At 34.2% G+C, this 11,586-nt stretch overlaps 1 non-coding gene across 1 annotated transcript; it reads right to left on the reverse strand.

Annotated features, from left to right (window-relative positions):
• Window positions 1-757: 757 nt before the first annotated feature.
• Window positions 758-862, reverse strand: LOC132413437 (U6 spliceosomal RNA). Its single transcript, XR_009516732.1, has one exon. It is a non-coding gene; the product is annotated as a U6 spliceosomal RNA (small nuclear RNA).
• Window positions 863-11,586: the final 10,724 nt, after the last annotated feature.

Genomic DNA, 11,586 nt, shown 5'->3' on the forward strand with positions numbered 1-11,586 from the left:
CCCTTTTACACTTTACCTGTATATTTTCTTGACTCTAAAGTGGGTCACTTGTAGGCAGCATATGTTTGGATCATGTTTTTCCTTTTTTTTATCCAGTCTGAAATTTCTGTCTTTAGATGGAATGTTTAACCTTTTCATATTAAATGTAATTAATATTTAATTTTGTAATTTTTATATTAAATGTAATTCATGTAGGATTTATGTCCAACATTTGTGATTTATTTTCCAAGAGTCACATTTTTTTCCTAATTCCTCTTCCTCTATTACTGACTCATTTGTTGTTGTTGTTGTTGTTAAAAAGATATTTTTTAGTGTACAATTTCAATCTCCTTATCTTTTACTATATTTTTGAATTATATTCTTAATCCTTGCTCTAAGGATTACAAATAACATCTTAAGTATAAACATCTAGTTTTGATTAATACCAACTTAATTTCATTAGTATAAAAAACTTTTCTCCTCCTTTACATTGCCCTCCTTTGTGCTGTTACTGATATAAAAACTCCATCTTTAGACATTATATGCCTATAAACAGTTATAATTATTACTTTATGTTGGTGCCTTTTAAATCAGATAGAAAAAAAGTTAGAATAAAATACATTCATATTAGTTTTTATATTTACCTCTGCAGTTACCTTTCTTGATGTTCTTTATTTCTTCATATGGATTTAAGTTACTGACTTATGCTTTTATTTTTGTCTGAAGGGCTCACTTTAATAGTTCTTGTAGCACAAGTCTGCTAGGAAAAAATTCTCTTAAGTTTTTAATAAAAGTATTGAAATTTTCATGTCATCCTTCTGCAATGGCCATGGTAATCTCTGCATCATTCCAACTTTAGTAGATATGTTGCCAAAGTGAGCATTTAGTATGTACTCTTATATGGTACAAAATTTAAAGTGTTAAAGATTATGAAGTTATAGACACAGGTTTACTTGTTTCGAGACCATTTCAAGAGCATATTTGGGCAATGCTAATATTGGCATTTCAAATTCAGTGCTACCATGTAGCAAGATAAAATAGATGAACCTCAAGTCATGATATTTTTTTCCTGATAACATAAGGTTAAGGTTAATTATCAGTTGTCATATTTTTTCCAGTATTTTTTAGTTAGCTTTTAACTTAGCATAAGTGAAATGAAAGGATGGTAAGTTTTGCATTAATTCCTGACCCAAAACAGAACTTTTGAAGATGAAAGTCCATTAACAGAGCTCTGTGTTTCCTGTGAAAAATAAATCTGTCCCACTCCCTGAAAAATTCATGAATATTTTACAAATTGTATGTTCAGGAAGCTATTCTAGCCTTCTATTAAAAAAAAAAAAACACAATATAGAAATATTTATTTCCTTCATGTAGTAGTAATATACATGTTATTTAGAAAATGTATAGTGAATTTTGGTTTGCTCATCTTCTGAAAAACTCCTAAGAAAAAACACACTTCTGAGAATTTCAGCCTTATTTCTACATAAGTTATCTAATCTATAAAACATTATGCATGCTTTGGATAATCATCTAAATAATTACTATTCTAGCCTTCTAAGTGGTTTCAGTGCACACATAATTTTCTCTACCCATACCCCCATTTTTCCCAGTTAAATTGATTAAGTGATTTTTTTCTTTAGTCACATATTATATTTAGGTATGTTTAGGCCTCCTCTTCTGAACTCATTTCCTGGTAACAAAGAAGTAAGGCATAGATGCTGTTTCTGACTCCCAGGGAAGTTTAGGCTCTGGCATGCTGGACTAGGCAGGGCCTAGCATCACCCTGTTTATGTGGAATATGTGAAACTGGTGAGTTTCTAATCATCTCAAAGAGACATTTAACAAGACTGAAGGTTCTGGAGAGAAAATGTATTTTATTGCCATCATTTTAATTTCACCATATGTCTAGATAATTCATGCTTTGGTGCAAAATTCAAAAGTAACAGTGGTGGGCTTCCCTGGTGGCACAGTGGTTGAGAGTCCACCTTCGGATGCAGGGGACACGGGCTCGTGCTCCGGTCCGGGAACATCCCACATGCTGCGGAGCGGCTGGGCCTGTGAGCCATGGCCGCTGAGCCTACGCGTCTGGAGCCTGTGCTCCGCAACGGGAGAGGCAACAACAGTGAGAAGCCCGCGTACCGAGTAACAGTGGTGAATGAAAAGTAAATCTTTTATACAGTTTTCCCGAAGCCACCCATTTCCCCCTCCTAGAGGTAATCATTTTTACCAGTTTCTTTTATATTTTTCAGGGACAGTTTAGGCATATATTAACATGTGCTATATAGAGGATAATTCCTCTTATTAGGGTAAATTCGTGTGCTTTTTTTTTTTTCTGAATTGTAGTATGCAGGAATCGGAAGTCTCTGGCAAGAAGAGAGTTAAAAGGAGAGAAGCTAGCTTCAGTATAATCTTTATTATCTCCTCATTCTCTCTTATCCAAATATCATCTTTGCATCTCATCAGTAAAAGATTCATTGGTTTTGACTGTGCTGATCTGCTCATTCAGGGAAAAGGATGGTGTGGCTCTGGGGTTCTGAACTCTATGGATCTATGCATTCATGAGCATGCTGAAATCCTGTCTGGGTTTTTCTATGCTTTGGGCACAGCAGTCATGCTGCTCTCTGCCTTTTAATATCATCTTGGGGATTCGCTTTACCTCTCTCCTTAACTGAATCTCTTGTTTTCTGTGTCCCATATTTTCCTCATTTTTAGTTTGCTATCTCATATTTGTTGAACATACAGTACAGTTGCTTTGTGAGAAACAGTATGTAGTAAGCATATTTTTTGAGATTGTGCACATCTCCAAGTCTTTATTCTAACCTTTGCTTAAATAATAGTTTAAGCCAGTATAGAACTCTAGGTTAGATATCATTTTCCTTCAGAACATTGAATATATGAATCCATCAATCTACCTTTCAGCATTGCTGTTGAGTATTCTGAAGCAATTATGACTCTTAATGATATATGTATGTGTCTTTTTTTAAAAAATTTCTCTCTTCTTGTGAGTAAATGGAACCGTATATTTGTTCCTAAGGGTTGTTCCTAACTTCACAATGATATGCTTAATTTAATCTGTTACCTTGGGTGTTTGGTAGATCCTTTCCATTAAGAAATATATGTTCCTTGTGTTAGGAAATTCCTAATTCCAAAATTCCTCCTTCTAAAGCTTTTCTCTGGTATGTCCTTCTGGAACTCATATTATTCAGATATTGCATCTCTTGAATGGGCTTTCCAATTTTCTCTCTTTTTTTCCACCTATCTGTCTTTTTGTTCTATTTCTTATAGATTTTCCAAATTAATCTTCCAGATCTATTTTTTTTCTGCTTATTCTCTACTGTGTTTTTAACGCTTTCAGAAAGAAGCTTAAGGGTTGAAATAGGGATGCCTAGAAGAACTAGCACATAGAGCAAAGGGCTGGGAACTGTGATGCACATTCATCTATATTTCTTTAGATTTCATGAAAGGTGCTTGGCACATAACAGACTCTCAATAAATAAATGGTTGTGGAATAAATAAGTAGATAAATAAGTAATAAGTCCTAGATTGTAGTCCCAACGTATACTTCTTTCCCACTTCACATTGGCATGGTAGTGTCCTCTCTTGGTTTCGTTTTCTAACTAGCAATTTCAGAATACATTTTCTCTCTGCCACTGAGAGCATTAACATTATCTGATTCTAGCAATGTTATATATATATATATATATATATAGATAGATAGATAGATATAGATATAGATATATAGATATATGCACACATACAAATTTTAGTTAACTGAAATTTTTAAATCATCTCATATATAGAACTTGCTATACAGGTAAAGAGTGATTTAAGATGGGGAAAAGAATTGAGCTCTTTAGTACTTGAAATCCACTAAAAATCTGTTCCAATTTATTATATTTTTGCTAGACCTGAACTATTTACCCTTAGTAGATAAACCAGAAAAAAGCAGCAGTACTGCAATTGGTAAACTAAGTTATTTGAATACATTTCAAAATGATTTCTACATCATGTACTATACAGAGATCTAGCCATCCACATTGGTTCATTAAAATGTAAAACAGTTTCCTACAATTCTGCTCATTAAGCAGGGGTCACACAAAGAATTCTCCTGTGATGTGGAACAGTGCGAAAGTTTTATGTATCTTGATACTGATTAAAGGGAAGCTATCAGGCTTTGTCTTACAGTAATTTCATATTGTTTTAAAAGTTTAAACATGAGTCCTCCAAATTCTAGACATCTATACCTTTAAATCAGTCAGGCAACAGCTAGATCTTTTAATATGTTAGATCCATTTGCCAATCCACTTCTTTAAAAAGCATACTTTTCATTCCTCTTTTTAAATAAAAGCATTGTCTACACTGATTCCATCATTACCATTGGAAATGTTTATCTGCCAAATGAAAAAGAACAGTACAAATTAGAAACACTGATACATCTTCTGACATTATTCATTTAGAAGCTAGTTCTCAAATTGTCATTACATTTACCACATAAAAATTACAAATGATTTGTTTGGAGGCCTACAGCTATTTCTAAATTCAAGATGTTTGGACAACTGTAGATAAAGTTTCATTATCAGACTGAACTCAATATGCTGTAATTATGAATAAATCAGGATGATTTCTGCTCTGTGAACTTGTTATTAATGTACTCAGGCCAAGCATCAGGAAACATCATTCTTCAAAATTATACAAGTGTATTTCTCAGCCAAAAATGTAAAAAATAATGTTTGAAAATCAAGGTCAAGGATTGGTTGGATGATGTTTATGCTTCTATCATCTGATTGTTTCCATCTTTATTCTATTCCATGAAACACAGACTAGGCTTATACTTCCACAAGGCCTGTGTTTCCCCATTTATTAGCACTTATCACACTTGAAATTATTACTTAAATATCTATTTTCTCCAATAAACAATAGGTTCATTAGTCCAGGGACTTCTGCTGTCTTATTTTCTTCTGTAGGTCTACACTATCATATTAGGTGCCAAGGAATATTTGTTGAATAACTGAGTTAATTAATGATAAATGAATGGAGAAGCCTACTTTCTCAGGCTGACAATTGAACTAGAGAATGGAAGTTGGAAAATTTGAATTGAATTTCCACAATTTTTATATAGTGATAATTTGTTTAAAATTTGGTATGTAAAATGTTATATACAATAGAGTTAATAAATAGTAGAGAAAAGTGGTGTCAGAGGGAGCTGAAGATGTAAATTTCAAGTTACCTGAGTCCTAGGAAAAGTGAGAACCAAAAGAAATTTATATTCTCTATTTAAGTATTTAAGAAACAGAACTTAAGAATTTATCAGTATACTGAATTATTATGATTTCTAGACTAATCATAATTCATTCAAATGACATATGAGATGTAGCCTTCTCAGAATATTTACCATGTTAATCAAATGAAGAATTACACTGAAATTTGAGTTTACTTTTCCGCTATAACAAAATTTTCTACTTAGGTAAACATGAGATTGACATTTTGGAGAACTGTTTTCTCAGTACAGAAAACTTTTGCTTATTTTACATTTTGTGTTCTTAAAGTGATTTTCTAATATTTTCTTTTTATATACTGATATTTTATTTGTAAAGAATATGTAAAGTTTCCCTGTAGGCATGACGAGCATGACTAGAATGCTACATAGCAGTGCTTTAGATATAATCTAAAAATTGTCCTTATGTGCAATAGTAGAGACCAATGATTCATGAAATTGCTCAGTGTTGTGCATAGTCCTTCTTATAGAACTAATAGTTTATATGAGACATTTTTCTTCAAACGTTGAAATCAAAATATAAACTCTACTCAGTATGTCAGCATTTACATTAAAATGAATTTTTTACTTATGGGAAAAGCTTTAATTAAGTGTATTTAAAAGTTTGGAAATCAGCAGGACGTCCATCATTGTGAACAATTTAAATGTTTCTCTCCCTACTTGGTTTGGAATAAAATAAGAAATGGGGAAAAAAAATACTCCACCCAGGAGGGAGGTCCTTCTTTTGCCTACCAACAAAGCTATTAACCTATCTGCAGCTGTACCAGTATACTCAGCTCCCCTTCTCTGAAAGGGAAGAAATGTCCATTTCCTACCAAAGGCTATTGCTCTCTTTGTGCTCAGGGTCCCATCCTATTTCAGCACTCAAGATTCCACTTTTGAAACTAGCTCATTTTGTACTGCACCATCAATTTCTTCCTTTATGCCTGATAATTCTCCAAAATACATAAGTATATCCTAATATCTCTCATTTTATTGATTTTTAAAGCATATATTAGTAACTTTCATTCTGCCAAAAAAGTTTCCTTTGTTTAAAATCTCTGTCTATAAAATCAATGTCTCTTCTAACAATCACTGTGGGATACAAGAAAACAATTTCATATCTCCTTAGATGAGGTTTTCCTTGAGTATCCAAAGTAAGAACCCTCCATTCCTTTCTATCATGCCTCATTGTTAATTTCCTTTATTTTACCAATTACAATCTGAACATATTATAATCATTTTATAACTTGTTCATTTAATCTTTCTCCTCAAAGGAGCATGTCGACTCTTTGAGGCAGATCCTTTAACTCTCTTGTTCATCCCTATATCTTAAACTCCTAACAAAGCTCAGAACATAGTGGTTACCTAATATGTGTGTATAGAATGAATGAAAGACCTATACCACTTCCTTTAGAAGAATTAACAGTCAACCCTAAGTAACTGTGCAAAAGAGGCAAAATGTCTTGTTGCCACTTGCATTTCTCTATCCTTCCTCCCTTCTTTCTTATAAATACCTTATACCCTCTTGCTTTTTAGTGTAATATTCTACCCAGTATTTTGCCCTTTAGACAGACTTTATTCTACAAATTAATCACTTATTTCAATAATTACTCAACTCAAGTAGTCCATGTACTTTAGAGAATGTTATTTAATTAATTCATAATGAAGCAGAAATTAAGATTTGTATTTTCTTCCCTGCCTGATTTTCCAAGTACATCTTAAGTTATGTAAAGGAGCAATCATTTTGTGGTTGGCAGGAAATCAGGCTCTGTCTGGTTCTCCAAACATCTTCACTAATTCCCAGAGAAATCTGTGTAACTGTTCCCCAAACAACATTTACTACTTCTTCCACTATCATGTAATATTGGTTTGGAGAATAGATACTAAATTTTCTAACACTACTTTCATCATCTTTACCCTTCCAAACCTTATTCTTCTCCTGCTTTTCTCATCTTTATTAATGGGACCATCATCTATCTTGATAATATAAATGACCATCATGATATGGCTTTATTGCTCAAGGCACAAAAAGGTTATCAACTTCTTTCACCGCCTACATATTTAGTCACCAAGTGCTGTCAGTCGTACTCAAAAAATAACATGAAATCCATCCAATGTTTTTCTTATTTACATTTCTACTTGTTCTTTCTTAGTTGAGGATGTCGAACTGTGCCAGTGAGATAAGCTCTCCTCCACACAACCCCTTCTCCAAACAGCGAATACGATCTTGCTGAAATGCCAATTTTCAGGCTATTTCTACATATAACAAGAAAATACTTCCTTAAGGATCTAGCCCTCGCCTTCCTTCTCAAAGTGAACTCTCAACTTTGCAATATAGAGAATATGGTAATTATAACTAAAACATCAACTTTATTGAGGATTTACTCTGTTCCACGTGGCATTCTAAATATTCTACCTGAATAATCTCATCTATTTCTTATAACACACTAAGAAAAAAGTACTATCATTAAAATAAATTTTAAAAGGAATAAAGTGAAGCCTAGATAGGTTAAGTAATTTTCCTACACTGAGGAAGGGAGCCAGGATTCAAACCCAGGCTAGTCTGCCTCCAGAACTCACATTCTTGTTAGAATTTTTTTTTTAATTGAAACATATTCGACATATAACACTGTGTAATGTCAAGGTGCGTGACATGTTGATTTGATACATTTGTATACTGCAGTATGATTGCCATTGTAGCTTTAGCTAGCACCCCTTTGACATCAAATAATTATCATTCCTTAACGACCACACAATACAGTGTCTTGCTATTTCCACATTAAACAAACAAACAAAAAGGTTGTGTTGTCTCTTGTCTCTATCATTGCCGTGCAAAGAATCTGAGGCTTAGAGAGGGTAGATAAATTTCTCAAGTTTGCAAGTCTAGTAAAATTATAAGTTGACCCTGAACCCAGGCTACTCTGAATCCACCTTGCTGTCCCTCTTCTGGCGTTGGACTCTCTGGCCCCTAAGATGAGATGGAGAGGCCCACAAACACTCCATCTTCCAACATATTTTTGACCACAGACTGCAATTAGCCGACTTTGTTAAATGCCTTGAGGGCTATGTGACAATGTTCAAGAAAGGAACGATGCTGTAGGAGGATGCTGGCTATTTCCTTCTCTCCAAATGCCATCTCTATCAGCAGTTTAAAGTAAATCTGGGAGAACATCAAATCTATGCAATTTTCTTTTGAACTATGAAGAGAAAACTTTAATTTGTATGAACTAAAGCATGTGATTAAAGCATGAAATTCTTTCCAGTCGTGACGATGAGAAATGTTTGAAATGAATTAGTCTCCATACCACATTAATGCAGTCATCCCAAGGGCCAATAGCAAGGAACACTTCAATGGTTCAAGTGCATCCGTGAGTGGTTACCCAACCTGCATGTAGATTCAGAAACAGCTTCTGTTTTGAGTGACGATCAAGAAGTGCTGAAATTCGATAGGACATTGTCATTATAAGTCAGATCTGGCAAATGCTTTAGTACTCAACACAAACTACAACTCTAAAATTCTTTTACTTTTCCCCCCAAGGCATAGAGTGTCAGAAGATATTTTAGACATTCCTTACACTGAAAAAAAAGTAAACACATCTGAACATATCTGTGGGCTAAAAAATTAGCCTACAGAGTTTTTGCTGTTGTTGATCACAGACCATATAATTTCAAATAAACAATAATAAAAACAGTATGCAATAGTTCTAACCCATGATCTACATTAAAAATCAGTTAATTTTGAAAGTATATTTATTACAAGAGGTATGAATCATAAATATCCTTTGGCACAATAGATAAATATATACTTTTGTAGTATCTAAACCTCCTCTATCTTGGTAGAAAGACAAGCTTAACTATTGTAATTGGTATGGACAGACATTCATTCTATAAATATTTAGGCTCTGACATTCAAAGTATGTAACTGAGAAGAGCAAAACCCAGTCCTGTTGATGAACTGAATAGACTGAGGAAGACAGAAACATAAGCAAGGCAGTTTCTTTATTGCATTATGTTTTATTTACTTTTAGACACTAGGTATGAATAAAGCCACAGGTGTCCCGTCTCCCATTATGCTTTCACTGGAGAGTATGTCTTTCTGGCTCTTCTGTTTCTACAATAACATTATTCAAAAGATAAACCTATTTCACTTTTATTAACTAGGAAGTAATTTAATATGGATGATTTGAATAATTCTTTATGAAAATATATATTTTATGACAAATATGTTGCTTGAAGTGTTACGGTCTGATACATGACAATCTAAACCGTTATTACTCAATGCAAAATAGTCAAAGGCAAGTTCTAGCTGTATCAAGCTGAAACCTTCCTCACTCCCAATAATTCTCCCATTAAGACACAAACATAATCATGCCAATTCCAGAGGCAGAATATATGAACAGAGCCATCTGTTTAAAGCAGTACTACTGCTGGGAAAACACAAGAACATAAGAAAAAATCTTTACTCGAAGGAAAAGGCAAATAGCAAAAATAATGAACTTTAAAGTTAAAGACAGAGAAAAACTCTCTTCAAACATGAAATAGAGGGCTTCCTTGGTGGTGCAGTGTTTAAGAATCTGCCTTCCAGTGCAGGGGACATGGGCTCAAGCCCTGGTCCAGGAAGATCCCACATGCAGCGGAGCAACTAAGCCTGTGCGCCACAACTACTGAGCTTGCGCTCTAGAGCCCGCGAGCTACAACTCCTGAACCCGCGTGCCACAACCACCGAAGCCCATGTGCCTAGAGCCCATGCTCCACAACAAGGGAAGCCACCACAATGAGAAGTCTGCACACCACAACGAAGAGTAGCCCCTGCTAGCCGCAACTAGAGAAAGCCCACGTGCAGCAAGGAAGGCCCAACACAGACACAAATAAATTAATTAAATATTTTTTTTAAATCAGTTTTTTTCAAAAAAGATGATATAGACAACTATGTATGTACAGCATTGGTGGAAAAGAATTCGGAATAAAACACTCAAGAAAAATCATAATTACTGTATTTATTGTCAGTGATAATAAGAAAGCCTTCTTTTCCAAAATAAAATCTTGGAACATCTGTTTACTGATATGGATGGCATGTTGTGTTTCACTGGATGTTTCTTTGTTATAAGTGTTATCAATATGATCAAAAAATAATTGGAGCAAATATAAACTTAAATGCACTAGGTTAAATGTCACGTGTGTTGGCAAGCTACTTCCATTATGACTGACAGCAGATCTGATGCTTTCTCATGCTACCGCATTCATGGCCCAGGTTGATTCTGTCAAGCATGGTGTTTTTCTCTCACAGTTCCACATTTCCATAATTTAACACATTCCAAGGTAGATGAGATCATAGGACACATGAGTAACATCACCACCATCACCAACATTATTTTTCTTCTGCAGCTTTTATACTCAACTTGAGTGTAAGCCTCCTGCAGGCAGGAACAGGGACTATTTCGTAGAGCCTCCCTGTTCCATGTCCATTACCTAATACAGTGCTTGGTACAGGGCAGGTGCTGAATAAAGATTTGTTGAATGGTCAGATGAATGAGTGAATACTATTACAAGTTGATAACATCTAATTCCTTTCAAATACTTATAATATTGTTTCAATAAAGTAATAAAAAGCAGAGAACTGAAAGCCCCTTAATAAACTTTTATTCCAATTTTTCCCTCAAATGAAAATCTCCATAACAACAGCAACAGCAACCTCTTTTCTGTCAGTACCGAGGCTATGCATACGGTAGAACTTTTTTTTAATTAATTTTTACTGGAGTATAGTTGCTTTACAATGTGTTAGTTTCTGCTGTAAAGTGAATCAGCTATACATAGATATATTTATATTTATATATAAATATGTATATATATAAATATATATACATATCCCCTCTTTTTTGGATTTCCTACCCACTTAGAACTTTTAATACCAGTATTGAGGAGGTAGATACAATTATTTTCCTTTTACAAATGGGGAAATGAGGCATATAAAGTTTAAGACACATGTGAATGGCCCACAGCTAGCCAGTGGTAAAGCCAAAATTCTAACCACTGCTGGAAAAGCTCAAATATCAAGTCAAATTAAGTTTGGCTGAGAGTAAAAGAAACCCAAGGCTGGTTTGGCAGCTGTGCTCTACAAACTTTTTAGGAACCAAGATTCCAATCACATTACTGCTCTAACATACCTGGGCTGTGTCTTTTATCCTCAGATTCTAAAGCAATATCTCTCTTCCAGGGAGCAAGATGGAGGAAGAATCAAAAAGAGTAGTAAGGAATACCTGACAACCATGTCTTAAGGAAGACTCCTGGAAACTGACACATTTTCTTATATCTCCTTGACCAGAAGTTAGTCACTATTATGAGTTGAATTG

This window comes from Delphinus delphis, chromosome 17 (genome assembly GCF_949987515.2).
Source record: "Delphinus delphis chromosome 17, mDelDel1.2, whole genome shotgun sequence".
Taxonomy (NCBI): domain Eukaryota; kingdom Metazoa; phylum Chordata; class Mammalia; order Artiodactyla; family Delphinidae; genus Delphinus; species Delphinus delphis.